Source organism: Ranitomeya variabilis, chromosome 6 (assembly GCF_051348905.1).
Source record: "Ranitomeya variabilis isolate aRanVar5 chromosome 6, aRanVar5.hap1, whole genome shotgun sequence".
Lineage (NCBI taxonomy): Eukaryota > Metazoa > Chordata > Amphibia > Anura > Dendrobatidae > Ranitomeya > Ranitomeya variabilis.
This window is the reverse complement of record NC_135237.1, coordinates 380,461,457-380,483,121: the sequence shown is the minus strand read 5'-3', so window position 1 is coordinate 380,483,121 and position 21,665 is coordinate 380,461,457.

Below are 21,665 nucleotides of genomic sequence, written 5' to 3'. Positions count from 1 at the left end.
CAGCCCCTACATCATTTTCAGCACCCCTCCATCATTTGCAGCCCCTCCATCATTTTCAGCACCCCTCCATCATTTGTAGCATTTTCTCCATCATTTGCAGCCCCTCCATCATTTTCAGCCCCCTCCATCATTTTCAGCCCCCTCCTCCATCATTTGCAGCAGCCCCCTCCAACATTTGCAGAATTACATTTATCATTTGCAGCCCTCTCCATTATTTGCAGCACCCCCTCCATCATTTGCGGCACCCCTCCATCATTTGCGGCACCCCTCCATCATTTGCAGCCCCCCTCCATCATTTGCAACCCCCTACATCATTTGCATCCCCCCTCACCCATTTACTTTACCTAATAAAGAAAAAAAAGTTTTTCATTCTTACCTCACAAGCGATCTCCAGCAGGCGCAGCTTATCTTCTTGTCAGGGTAGATGGTATACCTGCAAGGAGCCCATACATTGTATCATTCTCAGCAGTGAATCAGCTAAACTGTATGGGCTGTAGTCAGGACCTGCAAGGAGGAGGATACATTCTAGCACATTCACTAGTAAGGCAGCTGAAATGGAGTTGGAGCTGTGCAGCTGTCAAGGTAAGATGGCTGTGCACTGCTCCGAGAAAGCTCCGATGTGTGTGCTGCAGGCCCACAGCACACAGCACATTAGTGCAGGATGGGGCCCCATGAGCAGTAGCACAAGAAACAGGGCCCCGTGGCTCCCCTGTGTGCCACTGGTCATCGGGCCCCATACAACAGTAAGGGCAGTAATGCCCTGATAGCGGACCTGGTGGTACCCCACTACTGACCTTAGTCTACTCATGAATTTACACTTACTTCCAGCATGTTGGTTAGACACAACTTGTCAACAGTTATTATATTGTTCTCTGCTATACACTTTTCCATGTCATCCGTTATGATAGCTCCAAAATTGTGCACACCACTTTTGTTAAACTTACTGGACGGTAGTTGCATGGATTCAGCTTCTTGAATATTGGTACCACATTAGCCATCCTCCAGTCTTGTGGCACTGACCCTATTACTTATTGTGGCACCAACCCTGTTATTTACTTATTTTTGTACCTGCAGTAGAAAGTTTCTGCAACATCGAGATATAATTATTATACTTCCTCAGCACTAGTAAAAGCAGTGGCTAATAACTTAAACTTTCATTTCGGAACCGTATTGGTAAATTATCCATTTCTCCAAATGCAATGGTGATATTTTGCATTATTTAGTGGAAAGCTCTTGCTCATGACATTTTACTACCACTTGTACTCCATAGCGCAGAAGCTATACACTTTAAAGTGTGATATATTCACTTGTACTATATGAATGTTATATTTTTGCAATAAATTTCAAACATCTAATTTATTTTTAAGAATGCATGTTGACCAATTACATAGTTTGGAATTTGAAGAACTACTGTATTAAATAGACAACTTAAAATAATAGCACTTGTGCTTGGAAATGTATTTTCTGGCAAGCATCTCATTTATAATCACCATCTATATGCATTAGTCTATGAACTGCTTGTCTCTGTTTATTGATTCGCGGGGCTGCATTACATTTATGAAACTGTCTTCCCTATTGGGTTATGATTTTCCAGCCTTTAGTGATCCTACCACATCTACTAAAATATATGCAATTAAAGCAATTTAAATCACTTTCCAGTATTCTTGGATTTTAAGCTGCAGGAGTCAGATGTATGCAGACAGAATCATTTTTTGACTTTTTGTTACATCTTTTCAGTTGTTTTAAAATGTACATTTACAAGGTAAAGAGAATGAGATTAAATGTCCAAATCAGCTTCCTTACTTCATAAACCTCTTCTTCAAATTTCGTCAAGACAATTTAATTTTTAGCTCTATTCGTGGCTTAATGCAATGTTTTAGTTCATTGCGCTTTTTGGATGTGCGGAAGCAGACATAATGTGCTACACTACATTCATTTAATGTTTCATCAGATTTTTTCTTTAGTGTATCTACCTTTTCGTTATTTTAAAATGTTTCATCTTTATCACTTCAGTCATGAAATGTAGATTCATTAAATTACTCTGCTGGGCTAGTTCACTGCTGAAGTCTTATTTAAAATGTAGCACTGGTTAGTTTATCATCAGCTTGCTGCAAGAAGAAAAAAAATTCTGTCAGACGCATAAAGTCTCTAACATCCTCTTTTCACAAAGCTCCTCAAGTCACTATGACACCAGACAGACAAGTTATTCTGATCCAAAACAAAAGAAAAGTGTAGGGGTCTGCTAAATATTACAATAAGAATAAAATAAAAGCAACAATTATATTTAGCAAATGGGTTGTTTTCTTGACACTTTTTTTAAATAGAATCTGTCACTAGATTTCACAATATGAAAATAATACATTATTTAATAGATCTCTCTGACCTGATAATGCCGGTGTTCTTATTTTGAAAATTCATGTAAGAATGGCTGTGTAATTGTGTTTGGAAGTTTGAACAAAATTACCCCATTCGCCCAGCCTGATTGAGAGATCCGCGGAAATATATCAGTACAAGCTGCAGGTGTCAGTCAGGCTGAATGGACAGCAATTAAATACACTTGGGTTGTATAAGTTCTCATTTTATTATCAGGATTAGACAGCCATTTTTATATGGATTTTCAAAGTAAAGACACCAGCTGCATCAAACCTAACAGATCTATTTAGTAATGTATGCAGTCTGTATTGCAAAATTTGGAGACAGACCCCCATTGAAGTCATTGTATACTGGATAAGCTGTACATCTTCTGCAGTGGCCCTGCAAGAAAATTGAGCAATATAATCAAGTGAAACAGCCAATTGGAAATAACTTCAAGAAGCAGGAGACCCCAAATCGGCTTCCTCATTCCTATTGTTTTATTAAAAATAAAGCTAATTGAATCTGCCAAGATCCCTTTCACCTTAACCCTTAGTGACAGAGCCAATTTTGTACTTAATGACCAAGCCAATTTTTACAATTCTGACCATTGTCACTTTATGAGGTTATAGCTCTGGAATGCTTCAAAGGAACACACTGATTCTGAGATTGTTTTTTGTGACATATATTAGTAGTAAAATTTATTCGATATGACTTGCATTTATTTATGAAAAAAAATGACAATTTTTAAAAAAAATTTTGTTAGGACATTATAGGAATTAAAAGTTGATCAGCGATTTCTCATTTTTCCAACAAAATTTACAAAACCATTTTTTAGGGACCACCTCACATTTGAAGTGAAATTGGGGGTCAAAATAACAGAAAATACTCAAAAGTGACACCATTCTAAAAAATGTACCCCTCAAAGAGGGAAAACCCACATTCAAGAAGTTTATTAACCCTTCAGGCGCTTCACATGAAGTAAAGCAATGTGGAAGGAATAAATTAACATTTTACTTTTTTTCACAAGAAATTTAATTTGGAACCAAACTTTTTTATTTTCTCAAGGGTATCCGAAAAATGGACCACGAAATTTGTTGTTCAATTTCTCCTGAGTAAGCCGATACCCCGTATGTGGGGGAAAGCCACTGTTTGGGCGCATGGCAGGGCTCAGAAGGGAGGGAGCACCGTTTGAATTTTTGAATGCAACATTGGCTGGAATCAATGGCGGGCATCATTTCATGTTTGGAGACCCCCTGATGTACCTAAACAGTGGAAACCTTCCAATTCTAACTCCAACCCTAACAGCCTTAACACAACTCTAACCCCAACACACCCCTAACCCCAACACCACAATCCTAGCCCCAACAGAACCCTAATCCTAGCCACAATCCTAACCCTAGCCCCAGCCCTAATCCTAGCCCAACCCTCTCTGTAGCTCTAACCCTAGCCCCAACCCTAACCCTAGCTCTAACCCTAGCCCCAACCCCAACCCTAGCCCCAACCATAACCCTAGCCCCAACCCTAAATCTAGCCCAACCCTAACCCTAGCTCTAACCACAACCCTTACCCTAGCCCCAACCCTAACCTTAGCCCCGAACCTAACCCTAATGGAAAAATGAAAAAAATGTATTTTTTTAAGTTTTATTATTTTTACCTAACTAATGGAGTGATAAAGGAGTGTTTAAATTACAATGTTTTTATTTTGATCACTGTGATTGGATTTATCATAGTGATAAAAATGAACCAATAGAAAAAATCTATTGTTGTCTGGTGCAGACCGGCAGATTTCGGTGGGTGCACTGCGTATGCGCCCACCATTTTCTTCCTGGAAGAAGATGGCGAGGGCTGGGGAACAGAGCCGGAAGGGCTGGAGTATGCCAGAGGTACCGGAGGGGCTCGGGGATCCCATTTCTCTCTTACTTCTGGTATTCTAGATCATATCAGACGAGAGAGAAAAAAATGGGAAATGTGACTTTTTCTTATTGCAACACTGGGGATCGTAAAAACCAAGAGAAGAAAATGTCCAGCTTCACCGAATCCTTGTTCAATCTTTGTTGTCATGATTAAGGGAGCTTAGTCTACAGAAACACGTTGAGATTCTTACCCATATGGTTTGTGCTGAAGTTCGTATCCTCCATGTTTAAGTTTGTGAATAAAGAAAACTTTTTTCATGGATTCGGTGAAGCTGCACATTTTCTTCTCTTGGATTCTATGCGCCTGGACACAGCGGGTCCATGCTCCCGAAACTCAGCTTATGCATCACGGGTGAGCTGGTTTATATTCCTTCTCTTCATCGTAAAAACCAACCCGAATCATATTCTCCGGGGTCTCAGCTACCCCCAGTAGCTGAGACCCTGGAGATTTTCCTATGCTGGGGGATTCTATAACCTTATTTCTCAGCACCATTAAAAAATCGGCACTGAGGAAACTTCCTTGACTGTTGTCATTAAAAGGAGTATCGGTGGTCATTAAGAGGTTAAGAAGCTCAACATAGTAAGCTGTCCAAGTCACACAACCCCTTTTGATGATCATAGTAGCAAATAGCAGGATCAAGTGCTTTGGCCTTTACTAACCATTTCAGAGTTACTTCATTGACATGAGCAACCAATCATAACATTACACATTATTGCATTATGCTTTCAATTTTTTCTGTAAGTGATGGCACAATATTAGTATATGCATGTAGAAAAGCCACGGAGACACCATCACGTGTTTCTCAACGCAAGCAATGAATAGCCAGGTCTTTCACTGGGAAGGAACAACCACGGGAAGGGCAGCATTCAATAAAGGAAAGCCACCTATGCCAAAACATGGTATCCATCCACAGACAGCTGTTTCGGGGTATTTGCCCCTCATCAGTGTGGAGTAGGAAACTGGCTATTAAGAGCAGTGCCTAGTGAAGGGACTATAAACATAAGGATGAATGACCTTGGAGAGATCAAAACATCCAACACCGCGGAAACACCATCACGTGTTTCTCAACGAAGTGATCCAGAACACTGCCCCATCCCTTAAGGGAAATATGCAAATGCATGTAGAAAAGCCGCGGAGACACCATCACGTGTTTCTCAACTCAAGCAATGAATAGCCAGGTCTTTCACCGGGAAGGAACAACCACGGGAAGGGCAGCATCCAATAAAGGAAAGCCACCTATGCCAAAACATGGTATCCATCCACAGACAGCTGTTTTGGGGTATTCGCCCCCCATCAGTGTGGAGTAGGAAACTGGCTATTAGGAGCAGTGCCTAGTGAAGGGACTATAAACATAAGGATGAATGACCTCGGAGAGATCAAAACATCCAACACCGCGGAGACACCATCACGTATTTCTCAACGCAGTGATCCAGAACACTGCCCCATCCCTTAAGGGAAATATGCAAATGCATGTAGAAAAGCCGCGGAGACACCATCACGTGTTTCTCAACGCAAGCAATGAATAGCCAGGTCTTTCATCGGGAAGGAACAACCACGGGAAGGGCAGCATCCAATAAAGGAACGCCACCTATGCCAAAACATGGTATCCATCCACAGACAGCTGTTTTGGGGTATTTGCCCCTCATCAGTGTGGAGTAGGAAACTGGCTATTATGAGCAGTGCCTAGTGAAGGGACTATTATCATAAGGATGAATGAACTCAGAGAGATCAATACATCCAACACCGCGGAGACACCATCATGTGTTTCTCAACGCAGTGATCTGGAACACTGCCCCCATCCCTTAAGGCAAATATGCAAATGCATGTAGAAAAGCCTCGGAGACACCATCACGTGTTTCTCAATGCAAGCAATGAATAGCCAGGTCTTTCACCGGGAAGGAATAACCACGGGAAGGGCAGCATCCAATAAAGGAAAGCCACCTATGCCAAAACATGGTATCCATCCACAGACAGCTGTTTTGGGGTATTTGCCCCTCATCAGTGTGGAGTAGGAAACTGGCTATTATGAGCAGTGCCTAGTGAAGGGACTATAAATATAAGGATGAATGAACTCAGAGAGATCAAAACATCCAACACCGCGGAGACACCATCACGTGTTTCTCAACGCAGTGATCTGGAACACTGCCCCCATCCCTTAAGGCAAATATGCAAATGCATGTAGAAAAGCTGCAGAGACACCATCACGCGTTTCTCAACGCAAGCAATGAATAGCCAGGTCTTTCACCGGGAAGGAACAACCACGGGAAGGGCAGCATCCAATAAAGGTAAGCCACCTATGCCAAAACATGGTATCCATCCACAGACAGCTGTTTCGGGGTGTTTGCAGCTGTCTGTGGATGGATACCATGTTTTCGCAAAGGTGGCTTTCCTTTATTGGATGCTGCCCTTCCCGTGGTTGTTCCTTCCCGGTGAAAGACCTGGCTATTCATTGCTTGCGTTGAGAAACACATGATGGTGTCTCCTCGGCTTTTCTACATGCATTTGCATATTCCCTTAAGGGATGGGGGCAGTGTTCTGGATCACTGCATTGAGAAACACGTGATGGTGTCTCCGCGGTGTTGGATGTTTTGATCTCTGCGAGGTCATTCAGCCTTATGTTTATAGTCCCTTCACTAGGCACTGATCCTAATAGCCAGTTTCCTACTCCACACTGATGAGGGGCAAATACCCCGAAACAGCTGTCTGTGGATGGATACCATGTTTTGGCATAGGTGGCTTTCCTTTACTGGATGCTGCCCTTCCCGTGGTTGTTCCTTCCTGGTGAAAGACCTGGCTATTCATTGCTTGCGTTGAGAAACACGTGATGGTGTCTCTGCAGCTTTTCTAAATGCATTTGCATATTTTCCTTAAGGGATGGGGGCAGTGTTCTGGATCACTGTGTTGAGAAACACGTGATGGTGTCTCCGTGGTGTTGGATGTTTTGATCTCTCCAAGGTCATTCATCCTTATGTTTACAATATTAGAATATAGCATCACCTTATAATTGTTGGGGGTGTAATCTCTAGAGCCCTCCCTTCCTGGGAATGTTTTTTTCTTGCAAAATGCCTCTTCCATTCAGCTAGCTGTGCAGGGGACACTCTCAGCTCTCCCAGACACCAGTCTGTGAAGGAAGATCCCTGAAAGGCAAGGAAGGAAGGCAGGGGAGAGGCGAGGCCCCAGCAGACTTTAAGTGGTGCCATATACACAGGATATGCTATAAAAAATGTGGTTGGCATTTTGGGATAGGTTTGGTGTTTTGTATGATTATAAATGTTGTCCCATAATTTACATAAAGAGAAAGCCATATCACTCTCTAATTGGGTGATAACTCAATTAAACATTATTTATTTGAAATTTCAGCATATCTAGAGATGGGAGAACCTGAATAGTAAAGTTTGGTGTCCGTACCGAACACCTACTGCTCAGGTTCGGACACTGAATGTGGACTTCACTAAGAATTCTGTGTTACTCTTTGGCTTAGGCCCCCTAAACACCGGGTGTTTGTTGAGCTGTCATGTGCATTACAGCGTGGCAATCACTGCTTCTGATAGGTGGTAAAATCATTACCAATAGTCAGACAGCCGCAGTTCCCATGCTGTCAAATGACAGCGTGAGCCCGCAGCTGTGATTGGAGGTATAAAACTTACCCTTGGTCACTGGCACAGGCTAATGGGTCTTTCATTAAACAACTCATCTCCTGTAAGAAAACAAATATGAAAAACAACCATATTCCTCACTTGTCTAACGTTCTGTCCCACCCCGTAATCCATGTCCTGGGATTAATAGTTTTCAACCTGGATGGTGCAAAGATGCGACCATTCAGGCTGAGAACCACTGATGAATGAGCTGCTGTGAGTGCAGAATCTGTGTCTAGTGGTGATGTTATTGAGGCTACCTCCAGTCACTGAGAATGCTTTCCCAGCCGGGTTGAACTGCGGTTTCCTCCCTCTGGTGAGATCACCGCTAGCACAGTGAGAAAAAGTCACATGGTGCAGAGGCGAGTTCAGGTTGCTCCAGCTGTCAGTTTTGCCTGGCTGGTTATCAAAAATACAGGGGAACCCACGCATTTTTTAAAATTGTTTATTTAGCATGCAGATGCCGGCTGAGGAATACTGCCATCAGTTGCCGCCTGCGCTCATTGTTATTAGTGGCAGCAGGCATAGTCTGATGGGAGCAGTAGTCCCATCAGCTCACGCTAGCAACTGGAGGTAAACCTTACACCTCTGATCACAGCTGTGGGCTCATGCTGTCATTTGACAGTGTGGGAACCGCAGCTATCTGAAAAGGAGTAATGATTTTACTTCTGATCAGAAGCAGTGTTTGCCGCACTGTCATGCCTATGACAGCATGCCAAACACTGAATGTTCATGCCCCCCATTCAAGTTAATGGGGTTTGGTTCTCGGTACTGTTCTGGTACCCAAACGTTTTTAACTGTTCGGCAGAACCCCCCGGAACTCAAACATCCATGGGTCCACCCATCTCTACACATGTCCAAACCAGACCTTGATGGTCTGTTGTGTGATGCATCATTCACTTTCCTCCTTTTTGGGATATGATCAAGGACCGATTTGCCTGACAATTGGCTATTTGTAATAATTGGAGGAACAGATGCAGTAAATCATATTTAATTGAGCTATTATCCAATTAGGGAGTGCTGTGGCTTTCTCTTAATGTATATTCAAGGTATCTGTCATCAATTACTATGAAGTAATACTAGAATATCTCTTTAAAGGATATTGTTGCCAGGTTTTTGCCACCTCATTTTAGAGCAACATAATGTAAGGAAATAGACCCTGATTCCAGCGATGTAGTATACTGTACTTAGTACAGCAGGTGTGATACAATCAGAATTTTTGGATATAGCATGTAGCACAGATTAGAGAGCTAAACCAGAGGACACCCCTGATTACCAGCTTTCTGTCTACATTGTATATTGACAGTAAGCTGCTAATTAGTGCTGGGGACATGGTTGGACCAGGATAAATGTGGGCACTAGTCTGACAGAGAAAATATCCTGCTGATAAAACATTCATTACCGTATATACTGGAGTACTTTTTTTGTGCTGAAAATGCCCTCCTCGGCTTATACTCGAGTAAGATGGAGGGGGAGCAGCAGCTGCTGCAGCTAAAGCCTGTGCACACTGCTAAAGAGAAATGAATATTCACTGCGCTGGCAGTGAATATTCATTTCTCTGTAATAGCGGGCACAGTGGTCACAGCTGCCAACTTCCTGTAGTGGCTGGTACCACATGTACCCGGTACTTAAGATAAATGAATATTCACTTCTCTCCACTCCCATGGGCTTGGAGGTCAGTGAATATTCATTCCCTTTAGTAGCGGCACGCATGAAAGCCCGACCACTGCATGAAGCTGATGGCTGAGGCTGACACTGTGAGCGCTACTAAATAGCAATGAATACTCATTGCCCTCCACACACATAGTCCTGGTCTGCCGAACAGTGAGTATTCCTGCAGCTGCTTATAAGCAGTGCATGACAAAGCTGCGAGGGAGTGCAGGAAGGTAAGTAGAATGGGTCATTTTTTCAATGTTTTTCTGATGGGGCCATACATACTAGGATAGAGATGAGGAGCCATGCAGACCAGGATAGGGATGAGGGACTATGCATACTAGGATAAGGATGAGGAGCCATGCATACAAGGATAGGGATGAAGAGCCACTCATATACAGATAGAGATGAGGAGCCATGCATATCAGGATAGGGATGCGGAGGCCATGCATACCAGGATAGGGATGAGAAGGCCATACATACAAGGATGGGGATGAGGAGTATGCATACAAGGATAGGTATGAAGAGCCATGCATACAGGGATTTTGTGGCAAATACCTGCTGACGGATTCCCTCTAAGTGTTTTTCACTGATTTTTCTGCACAGCTAAGCTGTTGCAAACTCTGGCTATGTTATTATATATAATCTATTTATTTGCCATGAGATTAAATAATAGGAATATCATGGTTAGCTGTTTAAATGAGGTTTAAAGAGGAGCAAATGCAAACTAATAAAAAGTCATGTAAGCTGCTTCAGAATAGTTAGTAAACATATTTATGAGTGCCTACAAGGCGATGCATATACATCTAGAATGCAGACCGATCTCCTGACAGTGGAATCACCTTGAAATAGAATCAGACGACAGAAAAGTAACCTGTAGTTTGCAAAGATAAAGACTAGGGTCAAAAACATGGGACCCCTGTGGTTTAATAGAAACTGATTCCCATACTGTTCATATGAAGGATCATTCTCCTGCTACAAGACCATGAAAAAACAATTCATTAAATGTGCAGTAACACTACAAGGTTGTTTAGACAGCCCTACCCTTAACCTGCTTATTAAATGATAATCTATTGTACGAATAGTCCTGAAACTCTCCTGCAGATGAAAAATATCTTACAGATGTATCAGGTGCTGTGGATGTTCTTGGATTATTGTCAGGTGCATAGGGAATGTAGACTTCTGGTAACAGAATTTACATTTATTATTTGACAGAGGAATTTCCACTGTCCTTAAATATAACAATAATATACAAACTACACAGAAGCATTGTGCGGTGGAAATAAATGGCTATTTAGGACAGCATTCCCATCAGGCTCTCTGAAAAGCATTTTAACTGTAGTTAGTAAGTACTTAGTGTAATCTAATAAAAGTCATTTTGCAATATTAAGCAAAAAACATCTGGTATCCAGAATTCCCTGATCATTTTTAACTAGATGCAATCTCTGTCTACTATCTTCATCTCCTTTCCTCGCACTCTCTCCTTTTCTTATAGACGTGAAAAATAGTCTAATAAGGTTCCTTGTGGTAAAATCAGATGGAAAATGGCAAGGAAGAGTTCAACAGTCTCCAGCAGCTCATCTGAAGCAGCTCCTCGGAGTTTCACAATAATAATCAGTGCTGGCCCAGTGCCGCTGGATTATTTTGTATATTCATGAAGCTGCTCATCAGCCGTCAGGAGAATGTGCAGTAATCCTTGGATGAAATAAGGCCAATCAGTGGGATAATGAGGAAGGTAATATCTCCCAAGAGGCTGTAGTGGGTTTTCATCAAACCCGACTGTAGCTCTCAAACTATTTGCTTTACAAATGCAGCCTTTGATCTTTGATTTGAGGGAAGAGGGGAGAAACAGACATGCTGTTGTATTGTCCAGTGTGAAAGGATAACAAGCCTCTAATAACACGAGAATGGAACCAGCACCACAGCTTTTAAATGCCTCTTAGTTAACTAGAAAACACTGAGCGTTTTAATTCAATGCAGTCTAATGAATTTTTTGACAAAGCAGGTCAATGGCAGTGATGCCTACACAAGCAAGCTAATCCTAACATTTTCAGCTCTGTTCCTTTATGTAAATTGAGAATCAATACGCTGACTTTGTAAAATGTGAAAAAAAAACTTACAACCTCCATAAAATCACATCTGTAGCATGGATAATATACGTTGGGGAAAAACACAATTGTTTTCTTGGTTTCATTTCATTTTCACAGTACAACAATCATACAATACTCAAGTGTAGAAACTCAATGATCTACTAGACTGTTCATTGCCCAAAACAGGAATGAGATACATTAAAACTATGTAACAAATTTCTTTCCTAGCTTATACAGAAGGCTTAACAGTGGTAGAAATCTAAGCCATTATCATTATGAGAGAATATCCTGGTGAGCAGCACAACTATACAAAATGTATGCACTATATATTCGGTATACAGGTAATATTGAGCAGTGTTACACTATAGGCAAAAGTGAAATAAAACCAGGGAAAAATTGAATTGCAATTTAGTTTTCAACCGGAAATAAATTTCAATAACTACATATACTATACCAATATATATCGCCAAGTAAACTAATAAATGGCCAAAGGAATTGCAAAGAATGGAGATGCTACTTACTGTGGAAACTATTGGACTATTGTTCTCATACATCATGCCAGTAAAATACTACTGAAGATCCTACAAAGATGGCTACAGCCTTTTAGGGCTGTGTCCACGTTCAGGATTGCATCAGGATTTGGTCAGGATTTTCCATCAGTATTTGTAAGCCAAACCCAGGAGTGGGTGATAAATGCAGAAGTGATGCATATGTTTCTATTATACTTTTCCTCTAAGGCCGGCCTCACACTAGCGAGTGACTCAATGTAAGTACAGATCACCCAGCTTTCCTTTCAGCACCCGGGGTTTACAGGCACGAGCGAGTGCCTTAGCACAGCTCCTGCCTGTAAATTGATTTAACCCCTTCAGATGGATTTACTTCGTGGGACGTGACAGTTCATCAGAAGGTATGTATATTGTTGGTTTATTATTTTGCCAAGCGAGGGTCTTCAGGTGGATTGAGAGAGCAATAAAATATTAAAACAACCTGTGTGTTTATTTCATTAAAATAATTTTTAATAATGTGTGTGTTTTTTAACCCGTTCATACAATTGGATTAATAATGGATAGGTGACATAATTGACGCCTCTCCATTATTAATCTGGCTTAATGTGACCTTACAATAGCAAGGTGACATTAACCCTTCATTACCCCATATCCCACTGCTACACGGGAGTGGGAAGAGAGTGGCCAAGTGCCAGAATAGGCACATCTTCCAGATGTGCCTTTTCTGGGGTTGCTGGGGGCAGATGTTTGTAGCCAGGGGGGGCCAATAACCATGGACCCTCTCTAGGCTATTAATATCTGCCCTCAGTCACTGGCTTTACCACTCTGGCGGAGAAAATTGCGCGGGAGCCCATGCCAATTTTTTCCGCCATTTAACCCTTTATTTTAGCAACTACAGCGCCCAAATTTTGCACATACACACTACTAACATTAGTAGTGTGGAATATGCAAAAAAAGGGATATGAGATGGTTTACTGTATGTAAACCATGTCTCATATCCTGTCGGGTTTGTGAAGAAGAAATTAAAAGCCGGCAATTGAATTACCGGCTTTTCACATATATCGCGCTGAATTAAATATAAATACAGAATATATATATATGTGTCTCAATGACATATATACACTCACTGGCCACTTTATTAGGTACACCTGTCCAACTTCTTGTTAACACTTAATTTCTAATCAGCCAATCACATGGCGGCAACTCAGTGCATTTAGGCATGTAGACATGGTCAAGACAATCTCCTGCAGTTCAAACCGAGCATCAGTATGGGGAAGAAAGGTGATTTGAGTGCCTTTGAACGTGGCATGGTTGTTGGTGCCAGAAGGGCTGGTCTGAGTATTTCAGAAACTGCTGATCTACTGGGATTTTCACGCACAACCATCTCTAGGGTTTACAGAGAATGGTCCGAAAAAGAAAAAAAATCCAGTGAGCGGCAGTTCTGTGGGCGGAAATGCCTTGTTGATGCCAGAGGTCAGAGGAGAATGGGCAGACTGGTTCGAGCTGATAGAAAGGCAACAGTGACTCAAATCGCCACCCGTTACAACCAAGGTAGGCCTAAGAGCATCTCTGAACGCACAGTGCGTCGAACTTTGAGGCAGATGGGCTACAGCAGCAGAAGACCACACCGGGTACCACTCCTTTCAGCTAAGAACAGGAAACTGAGGCTACAATTTGTACAAGCTCATCGAAATTGGACAGTAGAAGATTGGAAAAACGTTGCTTGGTCTGATGAGTCTCGATTTCTGCTGCGACATTCGGATGGTAGGGTCAGAATTTGGCGTAAACAACATGAAAGCATGGATCCATCCTGCCTTGTATGGAGCATCTTTGGGATGTGCAGCCGACAAATCTGCGGCAACTGTGTGATGCCATCATGTCAATATGGACCAAAATCTCTGAGGAATGCTTCCAGCACCTTGTTGAATCTATGCCACGAAGAATTGAGGCAGTTCTGAAGGCAAAAGGGGGTCCAACCCGTTACTAGCATGGTGTACCTAATAAAGTGGCCGGTGAGTGTATATATATATATATATATATATATATATACTGTATATATTTTTTAACGAACATTTGAGCACATAAATCCATTATATGTCGGTTTTGCAAGCCTGCGAGAAAATATCGCAGTACGGATGCCATACCGATTACATACGGAGGATGCCATGCGCAAAATACGCTGACACACCCTGCCTATGGATGACATACGGACCACTATTTTGGGGACTTTTCTGCGTATTACGGCCGTAAAAAATGGACCGTATTTACATACGCTGAGTGTGAGGCCGGCCTAATTGTTCCACTCCTGGTTTTGGCTTACAAATACTGATGGAAAATCCTGACCAAATCCTGATGCAATCCTGAACGTGGACACATACCCTTAGGGTACGTTCACACAGGACTTTTTTGCTGCGTATTTTTGCTGCGTTTTTTTATGCTAATTTTCAGCTGCTTTTTACAGTACCAGCAAAGCCTATGAGATTTCAGAAATCTCATGCACACACATTGGGATTTTGTTTGATCAGTATTTTCTGCTTTGCTGCGTTTTTTGGACATAGGGCATGTCACTTCTTTCAGCGTTTTTGCTCCGTTTTTGCAGCGTTTTTTCACCCATTGACTTGCATGGGTGATGGAAAAACGCTGCAAAAACGCATGTAGCATTATTTGCTGCATTTTTTGTGCAGAAAAATCATGGCCAGCAGGAACTGATCTCACAGCCAAGAGCTTAGGGGTGTGGTTAGTGAGGTGTGAAGAGCCATTGTGAGCCATTGTGAGGTGTCCTGATTGTGATCTATTGTGAGGAAGTTCCTGGTAGTGAGGTGTGAAGAGCCATTGTGAGCCATTGTGAGGTGTGAAGAGCCATTGTGAGGTGTCCTGATTGTGATCTATTGTGAGGGAGTTTCTGGTAGTGAGGTGTTAGCCATGTCTTGGTATAGGAGGATGAGCATTAATGTTTCCCAACTAATCATGGAGGTAATATTTTTTTTAATTTGTGATATATCTATCTATCCGATTGTTTGCAATGGTACACTTTGCGATGCTCATGTGCTGTTATGTACACGTTCATGTGTTCTGCATGTGTATGTTTGTATCTTCCTTGTCATGAATGTTGGCTTCATTTCATCTTGCATTTGGTAATTACTTTTTCATTTATTTTTCCAAGGTGAAAGCAATGCCTGTAATTTGGGATGTAGCTTGCCCAAACTACAGTGATCGTCAAAAAAGGGCCGATGCATGGCATGTAATTTGCCGTAAATTGTTCCCCCGCTGGGATGAAGGCGATGCTAAGCTCCACTGGGGTCACTCAACTTTATTATCATGCACAAATAGACAAAAAAACACACCAAAACCGCACAAAAAATGCATCTATAAGCAGCTGAAAATTGGCATAAAAACGCAGCAAAAATACGCAGCAAAAATACGCAGCAAAAAAGTCCTGTGTGAACTTACCCAAAAAACGCACCAAATACGCACCAAAAAAATGCACCTAAATTAGCATAAAAAACACAGCAAAAATACGCAGCAAAAAAGTCCTGTGTGAACTTACCCTTACATTGACAAAGAGCTGCCAAAGGAACAAGCAGGATTCAGAAAAAGCAGAGTATCAAGAGATGTAATTGCTAACATTAGATGGATAATGGAAAAGACCAAAGAATACAACAATGAGGTCTATTTTGGCTTCATCATCTATAGCAAAGTCTTCGACCGTGTTGATTCCCTGAAACTTTGGAAATACCATGAAAGATATGAATGTGTCAAGCCATTTGATTAGTCTCATTAGGAACCTTTACATCGACCAAGAAGCTACAGTCCAAATGGAACACAGTGATATAGCAATCATTTTTTGATTGCTGTTGGTCGATCTGCTGGAACCACTGCTGATCCAGAGAAGCAGGGCTCTGCACCATGTGAATGAAGTGATGGTCGTTTATGCATACCTATTGATTCATTCACTCCTAATGAGAGTGCCGAAGACCAACTGAACACCGAGTATGCCTATGTCCAGTGGCCTACTAGAAAATAAATGTAGGTCACTCTCTTCATTCACATGGGGCTCTTCAAATTCCCGATTCTCGAGATTGGTGTGAATCTCAGTGATATCAATCGGGAAGTTATCACCTATCCAACAGATAAATATTGAAAAACCCTTTAAAATAATTGTATACTTTTAGAAGGCTACCACTGTAAATAAATGATCACATGACATACCATTGCAGAAGCCCCAGTGATATAATCTTTGAGTGATTGCAGCAGCAGAATTAAGTGAATCCATTTTTATTTGCACATGCAAAGGACATGTATAAAAGCACTCATACAAATTAGATTAATGTCTGCTTAACTAGATGACTTTTTTAGCACAGACCAACCATCTAATGTTTATGGCAGACTTCTCGACTCTCCAATGACAGATGATGCCACTAGAGAGAAGGATCTGGTATGTTGCCTTGAAACACACAATCCTTTTATAATTGTACATGGAATATTACAAGCTGAGCATTCATGTGAATGGTGGAGTTGGGAGTCGGAAGGGATGAACATCTCATGTGTTTGGGTGCCTTAAGAGTCATGATTAGAGAATAGCAAATTTGTTGATTATTAAATTTTTCAGATTTGCCTGAATTCGATCAGGAAATTCAATTTTCATTGACTATATTCAATGTAACTAAAATGTGCCTTATAATGCTCTGGGATATCTCATGATGGCAGTGTATAACAAACAGGAGATAAATATAAATATTTTTTTAAAATGTAAACCACTCTGCTCTTGACAGTACTCATCTGTCGTTCCTTCCAATCTGGTGTTCTTCTGCATGTTCGGTGCTTCCATTGCTGACTAGGCTTCCAGTCTAGGGTTGACCGCACCTGTAGATGTTTGAGTTCATCGAGTTTGAGCGACCATTAGTCCAAAGCTTGGTTCGAGTACCATAACTCTACACGAACTTGAACCCGAGCCTCATATAAGTCAGTGGGGACCCGAACTTTGATCCTGTAAATTGGTCTCTCCTTCTTTCTCTCTCCATCCCCACCCATTTTTAAAAATTATTTATTTAAATAATTTTAAAAAACAGCTGAGGTTTGGAGCCTGCAGCTGTCAGTTTTGCCTGGCTGGTCATGAAAAATACAGGGGAACCCATGCCATTTTTTTTTTTATTATTTATTTAGAGTGCAGGCGCCTGCAGATGAATACTCCCATGAGTGGCCACCTGCTCTTACTGTTATTAGCGGCAGCAGACGTCAGGTGATGGGAGTAGTAGTTCCATCAGCTGAGGCCAGTGATCAGAGGTAAACTTTTTACCTCTGATAATAGCTGCCAGCTCATGCTGTCATTTAACAGCATGGGAACCGCGGCTGTCTGACAGATGGTAATGATTTTACTGCCATCAGATGCAGTGTTTGATGCACTGTCATGCACATGACAGTGTAGCAAACACTGGATGTTCAGGCCACTTATTCAAGTGAATGGGGTCATGGTTTGGGTCTGGATTCTGTTCTGGTACCTGAACTCGAACATTTTTTAACTGTTCGGCCAAATCTGCCGGACCCGAACATTCAGGTGTCCACCCATCTCTAGTTGTAAACAATAATGTAGTAGCAGCAATTCTGCTGCTTGTATGGGATCCTAGAAATTGGACAAATAGGGGATACTGGTGCATCAAGTTATATCACCGGTAAATCATTCATTTCAACAAGTACCATGTCATTTCCCTTGTTACTGCAACTGCTGTAAAAACAGCTGATTGCAGGGGTCCCAGGTTTGAGAACTCCACAGTTAGCTTACTGTCTTGGAGCTTTCAGGTGATTGTACAACTGGACAAATGGTTTAAAAATGCAAAATGTTTCTAAAAATTTAAAATTATCTTTTTCTGAATGATTTAGACATAAAGATTACATCAGCATGGGTCTGCGAGGTGACACCTCCCATGAGTGTCCAACTGGAATACTTTGGATTGTATGCTAATATCGATTTTTGTGATTTAGTATATTCTGACATATTATAGGATGTCACTAAATTTAAATAATTAGGACTAGTTATAGGTGAAATGTATTATCATAGATATAATAATAATAATATGACTTTAGTGGTTTATATAGCAAATGGTCATTTTTATTAGTAGCATCAAGTTGTTCAGTATGTTATTCTTACATTTTTATGGCAGCTTTGAAGCTGGCCATATGCATCAAATTTGATCTGATATTTATTGTGACTTAATGACAGTTTTCTGATGACAGATATTGGTGGAAAAAAAGAATTGGCATGTTAGATTTCAACATGCCCAATCCTTTCTTTCTGCAGGAGATAAGTCACTTTAAAATAGTTCTGGCAACAGTTTACTCAGCTCCTCCCTTTTCATTGACAGTGCATATACAACTTCATAATGAAAAGTTATGCTTTCATTAAAACATAGGATAGTGCAAAAACAATTCTTTGAAAATACATTACATCATATACTGAATAATTTTCAGCTCCCCAATAAAGTGCAATTTGTCTTCAGGTGGGAAGAGTAATATGAGAGTTGCAGACATTCAGTGGCTGCAGCGGTGACCAATGTTGCACCCACTTGTTGGCCGCTGTGGTCAGCATTACTGAGGATCATCTGGGATTGATGGGTGAGTAGGATTTTTTTTAATGATTAGGAGCTTTCCTATTTATTAAACTAATGGTTACCTTATTTAACATATATACTTATATTATCAACCAAGTATCCTAACGTAAGAGGGTTTGATCTCGATAATTGACTAATTAACAGTAATTGTCTAATTTTATCTCTACTGCACGTAAACTGCTCATACTTATAAAAATGTGTAATCGTCCATTTTTCAATGTAGTGCTTCTAATTCTTATTTCATATAATTACATTTATTACATCTTGGGTTTCAGAAAAGATAATATTTTTACAATAACTTTGTGAGTGTAATTTTGTAAATTTGATTCTTTAATAAGTATTTTTAGTTCTGCATACTCCCCAAAAACATCGTGTTCATTATAAACTGACTGACTGAAATTTACTGAGGGAAAAAATGACATTTGATTCACCCTGCTCTCTCATACTAAAGTGCAATATGAATTAGTCTGAAATAGATCTATCTTCAATTTCCTCCTTACAAAATGTAATACAGTTAAATGACAGAGATTAATTATTACATTAATGACTGTCACAAAATGAGAGGATAGCTGTACACTGAGTCCTTCTTGACACTTTTACTTAATTCACAGTGAATTATTTTGTGTGGAAAAATCTTTTATAACAAGGGCAGAATAAGTCTTCTCTATGTTTTAAATAAAATACAACAGGAGAACCATTCTACTAAATATGTTGCTATTATGAACATGATAAGAATGCAAGGATTACATGTATTAATTAAAACATGTGGCATTTCCAAAATATTCCAATCTAACTCAAAAACTAAAAATTTGGCATAAAGGTCCCTTCCTGCATGTTCCAGCTATCCTGAATGGCATGTATTTGAATTGTTTATCATGGTTATATTTATATCTGCCGCCCTTCAGCATATGTATGGTAAAGTTTTATAGTCAGAATTTATTGAAGCTGTTTGGTCCCACTCAAACAATATCTCACATGAATGTTCACCGTTCATTACATTGTAAGCTTAAAGGGAACCTGTCTCGTGAAAAAACTCTATTACCCTGCAGATATGTGGTTAATCTGCAGGTTAATAGTGTTCTCAACCTGCCTGGCACCTGCTGCCATGTGGAAATTATCTTTATTCCTCCCGGTAGCATTTGGGGCTCAGTCACAGGGGTGGCGCAGGCACAGGTTCAGTCACCATTATGTGCATAGAGAGCAGCGCCCCCAGCAATGACTGGTACTGGCTCTGCATTGTGGCTGGCTTCCAGTCAGAGATGGGGGTGCGGTTACAGTAACCACTCTCTATACACAGAATGGTGACTGAACCCCCGCTGGTGCTACTGACTGAAACTCAAACGCTGCAGGGAGGAATAAAGTTAATTTCCTCCTGGTAGCAGGGCTCAAAGTGTGGGTACAGAGAAGGTTGAGAACACTATTAAACTGAAGACTAACCCATATCTGCAGTTAATAGCATTCTTTCACATGACAGGTTTCCTTTAAGTGTGAAACGGTTGGCTTTCAGCTACTTGTTAGCTGTCTTTGAAAAGCCAGTTTAGACAAGCAGATTGCATTAAATATGCACACAGAATGATCAGTAATAGATTGTACTGTGCTCATCTGCTGCCATTTTTCTCGGCAGCACAGGTTGTGTTTACACACAGTGATGAACTGCCCAGAATGATGATGTTTTAAGCAAACAAAAACATTACTTTGCTCAACTAATGATCATTTTTCTTGTTTAGCCTGCATCTTTAGCATTCTTAGGAATGCTCCTTGCTGATAATTGTCCAGTGTAAATGCACTCTAGGGTAAACATATTGTGGTTAGTCATTGGCTCCAGAGTCAACTCCGAAGAGATTTGACTTCGGCTTTTCCTCTGGGGCACTGCTTTTTTAGGAGAACATTACTGTGTTAGATAATGAGACCACCATATGAGCTTCTGGTCTAAGCCTGTTTGGAACTAAAATTCAATTCCTAAATTATATGGCACTGCTGAGAATACAAGGAAGAATGGAAATATTTTTTAATATCAAATAAGCTGTATGATTTTTCACCTGTACTATTTTTGATTCTGTTAAATGCTGAAAAGAAAGGAATTCAGCCATTTTTAGCTACACAACTTACTAAACACTAAAGAAGATACAATCTTTGAAATTCATATTTGCCGCCTCAACAAATTTTTCAAAATTGTTTGATTATTGGTTAATCGATTTTATGTGAATCCCAAGTGTTGTTAAGCTTATAATTGACAATTAAACATGTGTAACTCTCAGACGTCTCTTTAATGAAAATGGTCTGCAATTTACTCTTCACTGACGTTGTAAAATATTTATGCAAAATAAATTCCTTGCTTGTGAATTTACAGCTGCAGAAGCGGGAATCCAGCTGAAAGACACATCTGGACTAACCGTAAGAAAAGGCAGGGATGGTTTACTACCACAACACTGAATTAGCATTGTGTATATGTTATATGAATCACTGACAGTGCTTCCTCCTCTGGAACCAATAATCATGTGATCATTGGATGTAGGGAGATAGCAGGAGCTGTTGGGTCCTTGAATATCCATTCACTTCTGCTGTGCAGGTAGAAGGCTGAATTTACCCTCTAACTTTGGTTGATATACCAGCAACAGTTACAGGGAAAATCAGCAATAAAAATTATGCATTAATTTGTACAAAATGCATCCCCTCTCCTAAAGGTATATTAATTTTGTTTGAAATGGTTGAAAATAAATGTAAAAGCTAAAAAAGAGAACACAAGAAAACAAAAAAAAGAAACATGGCAGGACAACAAATTAAAATCTCTGTTTCTAGCCCTGCTCATGTTGAAAAAGATATATGCAATATATAGAAATAATTTCTATGTATTTCCTATTTTTCTTAACATTTTTCACTGATAATAGCACAAAAAGTAAGGAACAT